Source organism: Gossypium hirsutum, chromosome A08 (genome assembly GCF_007990345.1).
Source record: "Gossypium hirsutum isolate 1008001.06 chromosome A08, Gossypium_hirsutum_v2.1, whole genome shotgun sequence".
NCBI lineage: Eukaryota > Viridiplantae > Streptophyta > Magnoliopsida > Malvales > Malvaceae > Gossypium > Gossypium hirsutum.
Genome location: NC_053431.1, coordinates 121893758 through 121912313, shown reverse-complemented (window position 1 = coordinate 121912313; position 18556 = coordinate 121893758). Strand labels below are relative to the sequence as shown.

At 36.4% G+C, this 18556-nt stretch overlaps 1 long non-coding RNA gene across 1 annotated transcript; it reads left to right on the top strand.

The window, feature by feature from the left end:
* The first annotated feature begins 7287 nt into the window (after positions 1-7287).
* LOC107893832 (uncharacterized) lies at positions 7288-9412 on the top strand. The gene is made up of 2 exons (XR_001683006.2): positions 7288-8430; positions 8657-9412. It is a non-coding gene; the product is annotated as an uncharacterized lncRNA (long non-coding RNA).
* Positions 9413-18556: the final 9144 nt, after the last annotated feature.

Sequence of the window (18556 nt, the reverse complement as noted above, 5' to 3'; positions counted from 1 at the left end):
TGGCTATTAGATTTTTGATGGGTGGCGCCCCACCTATGGACGTGGGTCCATTAGAAGCTTTGGTTTACCACTTGCATTTTGCCAAGTCTCCATTTGAATTTCCACATATTATTAGGAAAGCAAAACTTTTAAATCAAATAAAAACAAATCTTATCAATTATTTTCATCATTTACTAAAAAACTATCATTATCTGAAATATCATCTTATATTTTATTTTGGGTAAACTGTACCAACAGTCCCTTAATTTTGTTTAAATTTACATTTTGATCATTAACCTTTTGCAACTTACAAAATTATCACAAACGTTTTAGAGTTGTTGCAAAAAGATCATCCCACAGTTACCTGCCATTATTTATTGGAATCAGGTGAGTATGATGTCGCAGGATAAGTTGCCACATTTTTAAAACCATTTATTTGTTTGTGTGACTAATTTTTTAAAATAATTATTCAAAAACAAAATTTCATATTTCAAACACCTTAATCTTTTAACGTAAGTAGCAATTATCTAAAGTAATTTTTTTTCTTAACATGGGTTTGAGTAGTTGAAACGCACTATCCTCTTATGAGTTGAAGAGGGGTTATGGATAACTTATCAAAAGAGTATATATAATAAGAATTTATAATAAGATTATTAAAAAAAAACTCATTTTGCTTTTCTTCTTTTTTTTAAGACAATCAAGAGATTTTTCGAGAACGAGTGTCGGGTTATTTGTATAACTCGGTATAATGAGTTTCTTTGAATGAAATTTGAGGTATGGATTAATTTGTAAGGAAGTTAAAATTAGGTGGCTAAATGCTAAAGGGTAGATCTTATAATTAGAGCCATGTGAGAAGTTTATGACATAATTAGATCAAGTGCCCAATAGCATATAGACCATTTCATGAAATTGAATTGAGGGAATTTGCATTTCAAGGGAGAAGCAAAATTTATCGAAACAATTTTCGTTCAAATTCTCTCAATTCATTCTTCAATTCTCTTTCGAATCTTGATCCAATTCCGTCAAGATAAGTTTGGTATGTACATTTTCAATTGATTTCTTCTTCAATTAAGAATTTTAATTCAAGATTTTTCATCATTTTCTTCCATTCACATTAATCTCAAGTTTTGAGTTTTCTTGATATTTTTGGGAAAGGATTTGAGTGTTTTAAAGTATAGAACAACATCAAATCAATAAAGTTCAGATTCAGCAAAGATTAGAATGAGTTCTTGGAAGGTTTGAGTTAGATTGTAAAAAGAGAACGAGAGTTGAGATTTTTCTAGTTTCTTGGTTGATTTTACTTAGGTGGGTGATTGAATGTTTTTAAGTTATAGATTATAATCAAAATGATTAGATTTTAATTTAGGAGAGATTAGATTAAAGGTTTTGAGAATTTTAATTAAGTTCTAAAAAAGAGAAGTTGGTTTGCCTTTCATTGATATGATTTAAAAGTTTTGACAGTGAAATTGAAGACACAAAGGGAAAGAGAAAATGTTAGGGAAGTCATCGCATTTCAATTTGTATTCTCTAATTTTTAATATACTCTAAAATTTTGCCTAAATTAATTGTTTAGGGTTGGTATGTTCGAGTAGCCTTTTAAATTGTTTAATAGTTTATTTGTGATAATGGTATGGTTATTGATTGAACATGTTAGATAGTGGTGACACCGGTTGCTTGTTTAATTGTAACACCTTTATACTCGATATAGGAATATTACATTTTGTGTCAAAGCTATCTTGGCTAATCATTAGGTAGTTTGGACATTATATGATGAAATTTTCATTTAATCAATCCGATAATATTATTTTAGAAGTTTAGGGACATTACTAGTTAACTGAGTATGTTTAGAAATGAATTAAATATGATTTTTGATCAATATAGAGGTAAAGTATCGATAGAAAATATGAGGTATCGATACCTTGTCTTCACTATTGATATCGGAAATGTTATTGATACCAAAAATACATTCTGACTTTCTATTTACACCGGAGTAAATATACATATCGATACTTGATCCATTGCTGTCGATACTTTGGGCAATTTTTTGCTAAAAAACATTTGGAAAATTTGCTTAAAACCCCCTGCATTGATTCAAAATAGTCTAACACTTCAAAACCAGTTCAATTCACCTCAAACTCGTTAAAATTCATCACTTAAGTATACCAATTAACTTGAATATAAGTCTTTATCTAGCTTAGCTTGAGTATGCTTTAATTTCAAATAAGTTCACAAAACTAATAGATTTGTAAAATCTTACGTTCTAGTCCTTCCAGCACTTAACTTTATTCATAGCTTATTAAGACTATGTACATGCCACATCAAAACCTGCATCTTCTCTTTTACGAGCTTGGTGGATGTGATGAGATGTACTGAGGTCAATTTTTCAATCCAATGCTTGCTATTTATTTTATACCTACACGTGAGAAAACAACGCGTTAAGTCTATGAAGACTTGGTAAGTACCGATGATATTCAAAATCTATTCAATTCCTTAATTCCTAATATTTCATTTCTTTGTTTATTTATCATATTAATCTTAATTACTTATTATCAAACTCATTTTCCACTTTTTACTTATTTCACAATTTAGTCATTAGGTCCTCAAGTAAACCCATAGAATTTACTACTCTTTTTAATACATGTAATTTTCATAATATCATCACTAATCTTTATCATTTCATTCACAATGCATCTTTATACATTTAACTTACTAGTCCTTTTCTTTTTTATACTCCCTCAGACACATTTAATTTACTTGTGTTTCACTTTTCTGATTAAATATTCCAATCAATAGTCAAAGATAGAACTTTTACCTTATAATGAAAATCGTTTAATAATGAAAATCGTTTACCTTTTTAACAGAGGCCCGATAGATCAAACAAAATACTTAGGATATACGAAACTGATACAGAGGTGCACTAAAGTGCACTAATTGAACAGTAGCACCAAAGTGCAAAGCACTAAGCACAAAGTGCGAAACAATAAGCGCTAAAGCGCAAGACGATAAGTGTACTAAAATTTCCTTAATGACATGCCATCTATATCCCAATAGTTCTAATCTCATCTACTTGGGCAAATTATATCATTCTAACATATTACTTTTGCACTTTTAACAATTTATTCCTTGTAACAATATTTAGTATAATTATATCTTCCACTCTTAATAACACATGTAACTTGTCTCCATACTTAATAATCGACATAACTCACTAATAATTCTTATTATACATTTCACACAACACTTTTACATACTTTACCATTTAGTCCTCAGCACAATATTTTATGTAACAATACCTTTTCCTTTTAATAACACATATAGCATATTTCAATACTTATTAACATTTCCATAATTCACCATAATATATATTTTCACATATTAAGTGTTATGTACTTTACTTTTACTATTTCTAACATTAATTTCCCAAATTCACAATATAGCCTCTAATTCTCACAACTTATAAAATAATTGTAGTTTGGACTACAATATTCATATATTTTTATATATTTTTTCACTATATTCTTTGTTTTTCAATATTTTCTTGTAAATTTTTATAACTTGCCAATTTAATCACTTTTTAACATAAAAGTCTTCTATTCACTATTAAATAAAATTTCTTTCTCATGTCACTTAATTCACATAATTAATTTCACTATTTTGTTTAAACATCAAATTTCTGTGTATTTCACTTGTATTTTTACCCCTACATATTTTTCTCAAGTCTTTCTGTAACACCCCTTTAACCCTAAACCATCGTCGGATTAGGGTTACGGAGCATTATCGGACATATTGAACAACTTAGAAATAATTCATAAATAAATCACAATTATAGCATAGTTTAACTTTGAAGTCTTTATAAAAGACCCTCGAGGCCCAAAATACGTATTAGGAGTCCCTTAACCCTAAACCGTCGCCGGATTAGGGTTACGGAGCATTATCGGACATATTGAACAACTTAAAAATAATTCATAAATAAATAACATTCATAGCATAGTTTAACTTTTAAGTCTTTATAAAAGACCCTCGAGGCCCAAAATACATATAAGGAGTGGAACGGAATTTTTTTTTTAACATTTCGGCAGCATTTCTGCTTATTTTGTATAAAACCACTTGCAAGTTCAAATAAAAAACAACTAATACCATATATATTATATAAATTTTTATACCATTTCATTAGTGTAAACATTAAAATACTAAATACCATTTTTTTTTACAACAAAAGTCTTGTAACATTCTAATGTGATCAAAATAACACCTATGTACATGTCACTTTCAATTCAAAATATGGTACCTACTTATGAAGCTCTTGAGGATGTGATGATATGAGAGATCTTTTAGCCGACTTTACCTCTTCGAGTCTAATTGTACCTACGCGTTAAAATTAAACGTGTTAAGCCGGTGAAGACTTAGTAAGCACTACAAGAATAAATAGGTAAATAAATCCTATTAAAATATTACAATCCCATTTGATCAATATATATTTATATGCATATAAATTTCTTTAACTGTATCTTATATTAACAAAATTTAATTTATTATTATATAAGTTATAAAACTTACCTTAGTACATTGATAATTCGCTTTGGTTCACAACTTATAACTTTAGCCCAAAGTAGACTTTATAGAACTCACTAGATATACAGAACAAATACAGAAGTGCATTATTATGCACAAACGAACAGAGAGCACTAAAGTGCTATACAGAGAGCACAGATGTGCTAAACAGAGAGCACTTAACGTGCTAATAATAGAACGGAGAGCACTAATGTGCTAATAATTAGAAAGCGCGCTAGAGTTCCTTAATGGCATGCCACTAATATCCTAGTAGTTCTAAACTTATCTACTTGGGCATTAAAATTGAATTTCATACATTTAAATACTTTACATAAATATCTCGAAAAAGATTTCTCATTTCTTCATCATTACAATTTAGTGCATATTACACAATTCACAAATATCACATCTTTTTCACACATATACTTTTGTCACAACATTATTACTTAATGTTCAAACAATATAACTTCTTATATTCTCCAATTATAATTTTATTTTCAAATTTCATAATTCCATAATCTATTATTATTATTGTCGAAACTATTTTTTATTTCAATTTAAAAAATAATGGATCGACGTTTTGGAAAGCTAAAATAGAGTCGCCACCAATCTTTTCTTGTTTAGGTGTGATCGGGTCACCTAAGAATTTGGTTATTTTAATGAAACATTTTTTATTTACTAAAACAACGATGCTGGTCTACGAAAATTATGAGAAAACGGGCTCGGGAGTCGGTTACGTATGAGGAAGGATTAGCACCCTCATAACGCCCAAAATTGGTACCAAATTGATTAGATACTGTCCTTATGTCTAAAATTAAAAATGTTTTTGAATCGTGGTTCTTTTTAAATAACATTTGAATAACCTGAGTTGATTGCCAAAAATCTTCTTGTTTCGACGTCTAAAAGTTTATAATTTGAAATTAACAGAAGGATGCCCAACTATTTGGTCCAACGAAAAACTGAAACCCCAGCACAGTGGGGCACGATTCCTCGAATTTACAAACATCGAACATTGCCTCACCTTAGAAAATATGAGTGAAATTCTGAAGGGATATTAGATTGTTTTGAACGAATGAAAAAGCGCAACCCAGTACAATAGGGCTCGATTCTCAAGTCCCTAGACATCGAACATCGCCTTCGTTTTGAAAGGTTTTTAATAAACATGAACGAAAGCCTAAAGGAATATTCGATTGTTTTGAACAAGCGAGAAATCACAATCCAACACGATAGGGCATGATTCCTGGATTGTCAAACACCGAGTATTATCTTCGTTTTAATGGATTTTTAAAAGACCTAAGTGAAATTTTGAAGGAATATTTGATTATTTTAAACAAACAGGAAATTGCAACCCAATACGTTAGGGCACAATTCCACGAGTTGCCAAATATCGCATACCGCCTTCGTTTAAGGGATTTTTAAAAGATATGAGTGATATTTTGAAGTGATGTTCGATTATTTTGAGCAAACACGAAATTGCAAACCAACACGTTAGGGCACGATTCCGCGAATTGCCAACTATCAAATCTCGCCTTCATTTTAAAGAATTTTTGAATGAATGATTGTAAAGCTAGCTTAAGACGTATTAATTCGATTTGAAATAAGACGAAATTAATCATAAAATTTGGGTTTTATAGAACCACATTTCACAAACCAAGTGGAAAATGATGATATGCGGTAATAGGCACATAGGAGATACAATCAATTAACAAACTAATAATTAAATATAACTATCCTAAAAATGCAACCCAATTACAATAATACATGGAGAATAGTTGATATAATAATACCATGACGAAAATGATAACATAACAATCACACAAGCAAAACAATGCATACAATAATATGCCCCAATAATGTACATAGCATGATATAGAGTAACCAATGCAAGATATAAAAACAACATAGCAGTTAGAAGCCAATGTGCTATAAAACGGTTTTAAAATAATAATGAATAAATGGACTCATATATATAGGTTGACAAATTTGTATGAAAACTAGGGATAGCTATAGGATTTTCGGAATAGATATTATAGAATAAAAATTTGAATCAAATTGCGTGTAAAATATTTTAGACACAAGTGCATTTAAAATTTGACAATGTACATGATAATTTAAATAATGTATATAATATGAAAGAATAATAGAGATATATGACAAGATATAATGCACTAAATAGATTCACAAAATATATATGCATAACTAACTAAAATAATAATAATAATAATTTATAAAAACATAGAAATACCTACAAGCTTAAATTAATTTTATAACAAATTGTATAATGGATTTAAAAACACGCTTATATATATAAAGAAGACTATATGCATGACAGAATAAAAAAATAAAATAATATATATAAAATAGTCTTAAATAACAAGGAAATAATAAAACATATTTTCCAAAGAATAAACTATATATATGATAAATTTGAAAGGAAATACAAATAAATAGATTAAATATATATATATAAAATAACATGGAACTAATAATGTGTATAAAGTAAAACTAATTTTGTCATAACTCATATATGTATTAATATAAGATTAATATAAATATTATACAAAGTTTTAGAAACAATATGATATACAAGGTAATTTTAAAATAATAGCTTTATAATTAAATAATAATAACAAATCATTAAAGTAATTTAAAAATATAAAAAAAAAGATGAATGCCAAACGAAAAGAAAAGAAAAAGAATGAACTATGCCAAAAATAAAAAACTTAATTGAGATAAAAACAAATTAAAAGAGATAATTAACAAATAGAATAAACCGTTGAAAGGACCAAAGCGTAAGGCGTTCAAATGGCCAAGGATTAAAAATGAAAATAGTCCCAATTCCAAAACGAAACGCATAAGCGCTGACTAAATTGGAGTGGCACGCAAAGTTCTGGGCAAAGATGAAAGACATGGGATAGGATTAAATTAAAAGTGGTACAAATGGGAGGGACTGTCCGCATAAATTACCCCTTTTAGATGGAAATGTGCAATTCCAGCTAATGAGCAGGTCAACACGTGGTTTCCAACTTCTTAATTGCACCACTTTAAAATTAATAGCTTTTATTATACATTTATATTTTAAAAGCTTACAAAACCATTTTCTTAAGCACAGACCTCCCAAATTCCTAACCCTCAACTAGGTTTCAGTCCATAAACTTAAAGCAGCTGAACCACCACCAGATCTGGTGGCCGACAGCACCGACGACGGCCTGAACCTACCAACGGTGGAGAACTTTTCAGCCTTGAGATCTCTTTTCAACTTCGATTTCAACGAAGCAAGAGGAACCTTTGGCATATCTGCAAGATAAGGCTCTCCTCGCTTTTTCTTTAAACAAAATTAATTTCTTTATATTTGATTCGCCCTCTCTTTTATTCGTTTTTCATGCGATAGATCAATCAAAAAAACATAAACTAAATCGGAAGAAAAAAATGAGAATCACCTTGTGGAGATCTTTTTTAGAAAAGCTTTTTTGTATTGATTTTCCTTTTGTGTTTGTGTTCGCTCTTTTTTATTGCCTGTTGTGTATTCGTGAAAAAAATGCTTTCCTCTTCTTCTCCTCTCTTCCTTTACAAAGATTAAAAGTTGGGCTTTTATAGCCGAAAAAGGAAATAAACTGAAGAAATACAATATACTTGTTTCCATTCGCTGCTGTTTTTGTTTCCTTCTTGCAGGTACAGAGTCTATTGGCATGCGTACGGGGTGCAGGCGTGGTGTACGAGGGATGTGGAGGTATGGGACTGCTTCTTGGTTGTGGCACAAAACGAAAAGAGGGGGGACCTAAGGTTTCTGGAGCCGTTAAGGGAATGGGCCTATTGGGCTTGTTTCGATTTGGGCTCATGATGGGTATCGGGCTAGGGTTAATGTATTTGGGCTGCTTTGTACCAAAGACCTGGACTGTGGTATACATATTTTTTGTGATTTTTTTTTGTATTTTCGTTTTGTTTCTTGTCTTTATACGGGCCGTGAAAATTTGGCCCATTACAGCTGCCCCTCTTTGCTCATTTTCGGGTAACAAAAATAGAGCAAAGACTATAAATGGGCCAATTTTGCCGAGATCTGCTGAGTCTCGACTTCTTGGTGCTTCTTTTTTTCAAGTAGCTTTAATATGCTCCACTGCAACTTCAGGGAGACATGGTTCACGTGTTTTTTATCCTGCTCTACTGCAACTTCAAAGAGATAAGGATCGTGATTTTGATCTTGTTCCACTGCAACATCAAGGAGACGAGATCCTGTAATCTTCGGCCTGTTTCCTTACTACTTAGGGTGTTGAGTCTTGTTTTCTTTGATCTGCTCCACTGGAGACGAGGTCTACAATCTTGGGTCTACTCCACTACAATTTTAGGGAGCTAGGGTGGTGACTTAAATCTGCTTTATTGCAACATCAGGAAACTTAGATCTGCCGTCTTCGATCTGCTCCACTGCAATCTCAGGGAAACAAGATCTACAATCTTCAGCCTACTCCATTACAACCTTAGGGAGCTAGGATGGTGGCTTAAATCTGCTTCACTGTAATATCAGGAAGCCTAGATTCGCTGTCTTCGACCTGCTCCACTGCAATCTCAAGGAAACAAGATCTACAATCTTCAACCTACTCCATTACAACTTTAGGGAGCTAAGATGGTGGCTTAAATCTGCTTCGCTGCAACATCAGGAAACCTATATTCGCCATCTTCGATCTGCTCCACTACAATCTTAGGGAAACAAGATTTACAATTTTTAGCTTGTTGCCCCACTGCTTAAGGGGTTAAGACTTGTGAATTCAATGATTCCACTGCACTGTCCTTTGAGGAACATGATCTGTAAAATTAGTTTCATGTATCTATGCTTATGCCAAATAATTAGGATGCTATGATTGAAATAAATCAAATGCTCCTAACTAAATGTGATGATTTATGTCAAATAATTAGGATGTTATGATCGAAATGAATCAAATGCTCCTAACTAGATGTGTCATTATATGAATGCAGAAATGTCATAAGAATGATTTCTTTTTAAATGTTTAAGGTATCGTTGCTCATAGTTTATCCGGGTTCTATCATTGATACACTATCGCCTCTTGCTGTTTCGCCGTTATCTTTGATAGAAGATTAAAAGAAATAGTCACAACTTGAACTATTCTTTTTCTAATGTTTCCCACTTTTGAGTCTGGTTAATTCTGCCTAGTGGCCCTGTTTCAGGTCCTTGTACTATTTAGAAACTTTCCAGAGTAATATGCGTAACCTTTTTTTATGTGAATGTTATAATTCCAAAAATCGTGATTTCAAAAAAATGCTCGAAAGAGATTATCATAATGGACAAGATGGAATTTTATTGAGCAAAACTTGAAGTGAATACATTAAACAGGATAGCAAATATAGTAAGGCTCAAAATAAAATGAGGAAAAAGGTGCCCCAGATATCGCAGCATGAGTTTCACTATTTTAATTTCTCAATGGCTCCTTCGAGCTAAATGTGTGTTTCAGAGACCAAGCGCATTTTGTTGATGCCCCAAGGTGTACTGTTCTTCCCTCTTATTGATTTTGGGAGGGCAAGACTACCATATATCCCACATTCGAAATTTGAGCTACCTGTTTACGGGTTTTCAAGTCAAAAACCCTTTGGTCTCAAAGTGCCCTTTGCTGTTTTCACCTTAGCCTCTCCAAAATTTTTTGGTTTTTTTTTATTTTATTAAAAAAGCGCCCTTTGCGGGTTTTCACCTTGGCCTTTTTTTTTTTAAAGTGAAATACTTCTTGACAGAATCTGAATTTACAAGATTGGGCAAGTTTCTACCATCCATCTCGGCTAGAATCAATGCTCCTCCGGAAAAAGCTTTCTTCACCACGTAAGGCCCCTCCCAATTAGGCATTCATTTTCCTCGAAAATCTTTCTGTATGGGAATGATCTTTTTCAAAACTAGGTCTCCCTTGTGGAATTTTCTAGGGTGAAACTTTTTTTCATAAGCCCGCATCATTCATTTTTGGTACATCTGACCATGACGGATAGCTCTTAGCCTCTTTTCCTCAATCAAGTTTAATTGATCGTATCGAGACTGGATCCATTCTGCTTCGTCTAACTTTAACTCCGACAACACTCGAAGAGATGGGATCTCAACTTCGATTGGCAACACCGCTTCCATTCCGTAGACCAAGGAGAAAGGGGTTGCCCCAGTTGAGGTTCTGACTGACGTTCGATAAGCAAAGAGGGCAAATGGTAACTTCTCATGCCAGTCTCTGTAGGTTTCGGTCATCTTCCCCACAATTTTCTTAATGTTTTTATTGGCCGCTTCCACTGCCCCATTCATCTTTGGGCGATATGGTGACGAGTTGTGATGTCTGATCTTGAATTGACTGCAGACTTCCGCTATCGTACAATTGTTCAAGTTTAATGCATTGTCAGATATAATCTTCTCCGGCATTCCATATCGACATATGATCTCCTTTTTCAGAAACTTGCTCACTGCCGACTTTGTCACACTAGCATACGAAGCGGCTTCTACCCATTTGGTGAAGTATTCAATAACCACAAAGATGAATCGATGCCCATTGGAAGCTTTCGGCGATATTGGTCCAATCACATCCATGCCCCACATTGAGAATGGCCATAGAGCAACCATGACATGCAGCGGTGAAGGAGGCACATGAATTTTGTCCCCGTAGATTTGGCATTTATGACATCTCTTGGCGTAATTGACACAGTCTCCTTCCATGGTGGACCAATAGTACCCGAATCTCATAATTTGCCTGGCAATTGTAAAGCCATTAGCATGCGTCCCACAGACACCTTCATGGACTTCTTCCAAGATTTTCTTAGCTTCTACGGCGTCTACACATCTTAGTAGCACTTGATCTTTTCTTCTTTTGTATAATATATCCCCATCTAAGACATAGTCGATGGCCAGTCTTCTTAGAGTTCTTTTGTCATTCTCGCTTGCCTGGTCCAGGTATTCATTATTCTTCACGTATTGCAATATATCGTGATACTAAGAGTGATCATCTCTCTCTTTATTTTCTTCAATATTGTAACAGTGGGCCGAAATTTTATAAATGCTCATTCGGATGGGTTTGACATCTTCTTGTTTGTTCACCTTGATCATGGAAGCTAAGGTAGCCAAAGCATCAGCCATCTGATTTTTGTCTCGTGGAAGGTAGTGGAAGGTAATGTCATCAAACTCTTTAACCAGTTCAAGGACCAGTTTTCGATAGTCGATCAACTTAGGATCTCTAGTCACCCATTCTCCCTTGAGTTGATAAATCACTAGCGCGAAATCCCCATACACCTCTAGCACATTAATCTTGCGTTCTATGGCTGCATGGACTCCCATGATGCACACCTCGTATTCTGCCATGTTATTCGTACAATCAAAATCCAATTTACTAGTGAATGGATAATGATCTCCATTTGAGGATACTAAGACGGCCCTGATTCCATTGCCCATAGCGTTTGACGCCCCATCGAAATTCAATTTCCAATGAAGTTCTTCGAGAGCACCTTTTTTAGTGGTAGCAACACACATTAGGTCTTCATTCGGGAAGTCGAAGTTTAAAGGCTCGTAGTCTTCCAAAACTCTACTGGCTAGAAAATCTACTATTGCACTTCCTTTTACTGCTTTCTGGTTCACATAGACTATATCGAATTCAAAAAGCAGAATCTGCCATCGAGCCATCCTTCCATTCAAAGCTGTTGACTCCATCATGTACTTTAAAGGATCCAATTTTGAGATGAGCCAAGTGGTGTGATACAACATATACTGCCTCAGCCTTCGGGTTGTCCAAATTAGGGCACAACACAGCTTCTCTATCGGTGAATACCTTGCCTCACATTCTGTGAAATTTTTACTAAGATAGTAAATAGCATTTTCTTTCCTTCCTGACTCATCATGCTGACCCAATACGCATCCTATGGAATTCTCAAGTACTGCCAATTACAGTATCAATGGCTTATCGGGGTTAGGTGGCATTAGCACCGGAGCGTTGGATAAGTACTGTTTAACCTTGTCAAAATCCCTTTGGCATTCTTCATCCCATTCACCCGGGTTGTGTTTCTTGAGGAGGTGAAAGACCGGGTCACATTTCTCAGTTAATTGTGAAATGAACCGAGCAACGTAATTTAATCTTCCTAGAAAGCCTCGAACCTCTTTTTGAGTACGCGGCGGAGATAGCTCTTGTATGGCTTTAACTTTGTCTGGATCGATCTCGATCCCTTTCTCACTAACCACGAATCCGAGCAACTTTCCAGACTTGGCTCCAAAGGTACATTTGGCGGGGTTGAGTTTTAGCTGAAACTTCCTCAACCTCAAGAACAATTTCCTTAAGGCTTGTATGTGCTCCTTCTCTGTTTGAGACTTTGCGATCATATCATCGACATAAACCTCAATCTCTTTATGCATCATGTCATGAAAAAAGGTTACCATGGCTCTTTGATAGGTAGCCCCCGCATTTTTTAGTCCAAATGGCATTACTTTGTAGCAGAACGTCCGCCACATAGTCACAAATGTGGTCTTCTCCATATCTTCAGGATGCATCTTGATCTGGTTATATCCAGAGAAACCATCCATGAATGAAAATAGTGAGTGTCCCGCCGTGTTGTCCACTAGGGTGTCAATGTGAGGCAGTGGGAAATTGTCCTTCGGGCTGGCTTTGTTCAAATCCCTGTAATCCACACACATTCGCACTTTTCCATCCTTCTTAGGGACTGGAACGATGTTGGCTACCCAATCTGAGTATTTTACCACCTTCAAGAATCCAGCGAAGAACTACTTTCGAACCTCCTCTTTTATTTTTAGCAAGATGTCGGGCCTTATTCTTCGGAGTTTTTGCTGAACTGGCTTACATTCCTCCTTTATGAGGAGTCGGTGCACGACGATATTAGTGTCCAACCCAGGCATATCTTGGTATGACCATGCGAAGACATCTTTGAATTCCTGAAGTAATTCAATGATGTCTCGCTTTATTTCTATGGTGGTACACGTTCCGATCTTCACCCCTTGCCCCTCTCCTAAGCTCACAATTTCAACTGATTCTTTGCAAGATAGGATTTGTTTCTCGTCTTGTTCTACCATTCTCAATAAATCGGGAGATAGGTTGCCTTGGTCATCTTCAAAATCTTGAGAATCCTCCATACACACATTTCGCTCAAAAAGAAACTCTGAGTTGCTAGTAGTGTCACTCGTATCATTGATATCTGGGGACCTGTTATGAGGATGAAGGCAGATACAAAGAATCAAAAGAATTCGAAACATTTATTCGTGTGGTATGATTATGAATGACGAATGAAAGAATATTTAGAAAAATGTTTCGAGAATAAAATAATCCGAAAGTAATCATTTGTATGATTATGAATGAAATTGAAAGGATGATAATAACCATGCATTTTATTGAAATAACGTTTTTTAAACATCAGCCTATTTCACAAAAGATTCTTATTACTCCTAGGCCTAGAGCAATAAGTATGTTTTGGACATTACTCTGAACCAGTTCTAAAAACTACAGGAATCTCTTCCGCAGTCCAGTTGTCCAGAACACTTCCAAATGTGTAAGGGCAAATGCCCGACAAATTTTCTCCCCCAGTCTCTTCTTCGTATGTGGCGTTGATGTCCAAGCTTTCCAGCCTTTCTTCTATGGCTTCCTTTTTGGGCGTACCCCACTCGGGATGAATGATTCCTCTAGACACAAAGGTTTTCGATATGTGGGGGAATATCATTGGTTCCCATTTGATTTCTCCCCCGGTCAACCGTGCTCTCCTTTTTTCTTGCTTCTTTTCTAGCTCTCTTCTCCTTTGTTTCACATCTGGCTTGAATCCTAAGCCGAAGCGGTCTCTCTTGTCCTTCAGTATTGGCGTTTCAACCTTTCCTTGTAGATATCTTCCAAGTCCTCTTCCGGGTAGGGCTCCTTTTCCAATTGTCAACTGGAGGCTCATCCTCGTGGTTTTAGACAATTTTGGCACCAGAATCTTGCTTCCCTCCGCGATGAAGGTTGTATTAACAAATTCTAAAGATCGAAATGAACATTCGATTGCTTCATCATCTGTCTCCAAATTGGGCGCATTATTGCTCACAATTGCAATGATATCCACTTCAGCATTGATCGTTATCAACCTCCCCTCTGATACCAGCTTCAACTTTTAATGCAACGAGGAAGGCACTGCCCCAGCTGAATGTATCCAGGGCCTCCCCAATAAGCAATTATATGAGGGCTTGATATCCATTACTAGGAAATCCACCTCATATATGTTTGGCCCAATCTGAAGAGGTACCTCAATTTTGCCCATCACCTTTCTCTCCGTGCCATCAAATGCTTTTACTATGTTCTGGCACTCCTTCATGTGAGAGCTGTCCATAGGTAATCTGTTTAGTGTGGTCAATGGCAGGATATTCAAAGCTGATCCGTTGTCAATCAGTACACCTGGCAGCGTATACCCTTTACAGCGCGTGGTAATGTGTAGTGCTTTAGTCGACCCCATGCCACCGGGTGGTATCTTATCGTCATTGAAGAAGATATAGTTGTCGACACTTATGTTACTAACCAGACGATCCAGTTTGTTAGCGGAGATATCATTGACAACATATGTTTCATTCAAGACCTTCATTAGCGCGTTGCGATGAACTTCCGAGCTTAGAAGTAAGGCCAGTACTAAGATACGAGCTGGTTGTTTACGTAGCTGTTCTACCACGCTGTGTTCACTATGCTTTAGGAATTTTAAAAACTCCTCAGCCTCTTCTTCATTAACTAGCTCATTGACAGGAAGTTCAGATTTGGTCGCTTTTTCCTCCACCCCTTCGACCACTAGGGCTTTTCCTTTTACGGGTTGTGCCTTCTCGCTCGCTGTATCGTAACGTCTCCCGCTACGTGTATAGGAGCCCCTATCTTGGTCCTTTTTTAAAGTGTCGACCAGGTTTTCTTTCCCCAGAATTGTCACATTACAATCATAATTCCATGGGACCCTTTTACTATATTTGTAGGGGAAGACTGCAGGTCTTTGGATTATGACCCTTGGTGGTAGTTGAACTCTAGCTTCATTATTTTTGGGTCTCAATATGATAACCACGGGGTAGTTAACTGTTTGATTTTGTGCCATCGACTCTCCCTCCGACGCACGTATGTCTCCCTCTACAGGGTTTTTAGTCTCTTCATAGAATTCCATTTCCTTATTGTTTATCATGTTCTGCACTAGGGCCCTGAACTCGACATACTCTTGGATTTCATGCCCCACCTCGTTGTGGAACTCGCAGTAGTTCCTCTCTTCTTTAGATTCTCTTCCCAAATCCAACGCGATCAAACCTCTCTTGACCATCTCCCTCCATACTTATCTCTACGGAGTCCTGATTTTCGCAACCTCACACTTAATCTTCTTATTTTTGCCTTCACTTATCCTGTTCACTCCTTGGTCGGTGTGATTGGGGAGTGGGTTTCCTGCGACGTTAGGCGTAGCTGGGTCATCAAATCTCACGATTCCCACCTTAATGAGTCTTTCGACCACTTTCTTGAACGCAGTGCAATTTTCGATTGAATGCCCGGTAATTCCTGTGTGGTATTCACATTGGGGGTTTGTGTCATACCATTTGGGATACGGGGGCTGCACTGGCTCAAGGTAGAAAGGTGATACCGCATGAACGTTGAACAGGTTCTGGTACAACTCCCTATACGTCATTGGTATAGGGGTGAATTGTGGCCTTTCTGTGTTCTTCCTTGCATTGGATTCTTGTCTTGCAGGGCTTTGTTGATTAGTGGTCATCGTTTTGGGTTGATTTACGGTAAATGATTTGGGCTGCCCCTTGTTGAATGTGCTCGTGTTGTTTACTTCATTGTTCTTTTTCCTCGGGGCTGACTTTCTAGCACTCTCTCCCGATTCTATCTTGTCGCTCCTTACAGCATTTTCGATCATTTCTCCCGTCATCACTATGTCAGAGAAGCTTTTGGTGGCGCTTCCCAACATATGAGTGATAAAAGGGGCTTTCAAGGTGTTAATAAAGAGCATTGTTGTCTTTTTTTCTAGAAGTGGCAGCTAAACTTGTATGGCCACCTCTCTCCACCTTTGTGCATACTGTCTGAAGCTTTCATTTGACTTTTTCTCCATATTCTAGAGAGTGATCCTGTCGGGGGTCATGTCCGCCACATGATTGTATTGCTTCATAAAGGCCTAAGCCAGGTCTTTCCATGAGTTAATTTTGGCTCGGCTCAGTTGATTGTACCACTTAGACGCTGCTCCAACCAGACTATCTTGAAAGCAGTGGATTAGTAACTGGTCATTGTTAACATATCCCGTCATTCGCCTGCAGAACATGGTGATGTGGGCTTCAGGGCAGCTTGTTCCATTGTATTTCTCGAATTCAGGCATTTTGAATTTAGGGGGGAGAACTAAATCTGGGACCAGGCTCAGATGCTTAGCATCAATCTCTTAATGATGATTCGCGCTCTCTATGGCTTTGAATTTCTCTTCAAGCCATCTACATCGTTTTTCTAATTGTTTTTGCGAATCCATCCTCGCCTTTTCCTCTTCAGCCACTTCATCTAAGTCGGGAATGGGCAGATAGTTCGGGTTGTTGACAAAGTTAGAGCCTGAGCCGGTTTGGAAGTTCATCGGAATTGAAGCTCCGGCCTGAACTTGTTGAGGTATGATTGTGACTGATGGTTTTGGAGGTTAATCTCGAGCTTCATCGGTATATGCATCGGAGTAAAGCCAGGGGGTATTGGAGATCTTCATTGGTTTCCTCAACTTGGTCCATGAGGCCCTTTCCCTTATCCATTCCTCCTAGCAGTAATTTGGATAACTGAGACATCATCTCTCTCTGAGACTCCATCATTTGCTCATTCATCTCTCGTTGAATTTTGGCTAGCTGCTCTTCCATCTGGGACTGCATTTGTTCTTGCATGTCGTTTTGCATTTGCTCCAATTTCTCAAGTCTCTTATCCATTGATTTTTTTCTCGTACCGTAGGGATGCGAGGTTGGTTGGTTTTCGTTGGTTTCCAGGTTACTGAAATAATTTTTAATTAATTAATTAGAAAACTCTTATGGCCTTTAATGCATGATGATATGATGTAATGCAAATATATGAATGCAAAGGAGGCATCAATTTTGATTCAAATGCCCTTATAAAATTTCACTTTGAAAATAAAATCTTTTACATAAGGCCGAGTTATAGATAAAATCTCGCTCTAACACTCAAAGTCCTAATTTTTCTAAGCAACGAGGCCAGCTCTTGTCCGCGGTCTGACTTTAATTCATACTTCAAGCTCAGTGTTTCCGCTTGAACCGCTAAAGTTTGCAAGTAGTCCGCTACTTCTCGAATCTGGGTTATGGCTTCCCCCATAAGGTGATCTCTGTTTCTGACTTGGTCTTGCACATGATGAAGCTGCTCTTTCCAACGATCCTCGTTTGCCTCAAAAATTGGATCCGCATCTCGCAGTTCTGCAGTGACGCCTTTAAATCTTCTATCTTTCCTTTCATTTCTTCTATCTTGCTCAAGCTTGCCCTCAACTTTATTGCGGTGTTACGGTTTTGATATTGATGCAAAGACTTCTCGAGTTCTGCCACTCTAGCCCTTAATTCCCCTCGCTCATTTCTACTTTCCGACAGACTCTTCTCCAAATCTTCGTTTCGTGATTGAGCTTCTCGAAATTTTCTTTCCCACCAATCAGTATTGGCTTTTTCTTCTCGAATTTCATGGCGCCATTGTTCGGAAGTCTTACCTAAACCCACAGTCCTCATAGATAGGCGCAGCTTCTTGTAGTCTATCTTTAAGCTGTCCAGGTCTTCTTCGGCCTTAGTTTTTCCTTTTCTCCATTTCTCAGCTTCTGACCTCTGAACATCAGCATCTAACCTTATATGCATCTTCTCTTCCTTCAACTGTTCAATCTTCTTCCCGAGCTCTGAACTCTTCTTCTCGAAATCTTGCCTTATAATTTCCAATTCTAATGGGGCGACTTGTAATTGTTCCTCGATAGGTCGAGTATTCTCCAAGCTTGGCCTAGGAATATTATCATTAATCCTCTTTTTAAACCACTTGCTATACTCGGGCGTTACCATGGAACCGACGGCTAACCTCTTCAT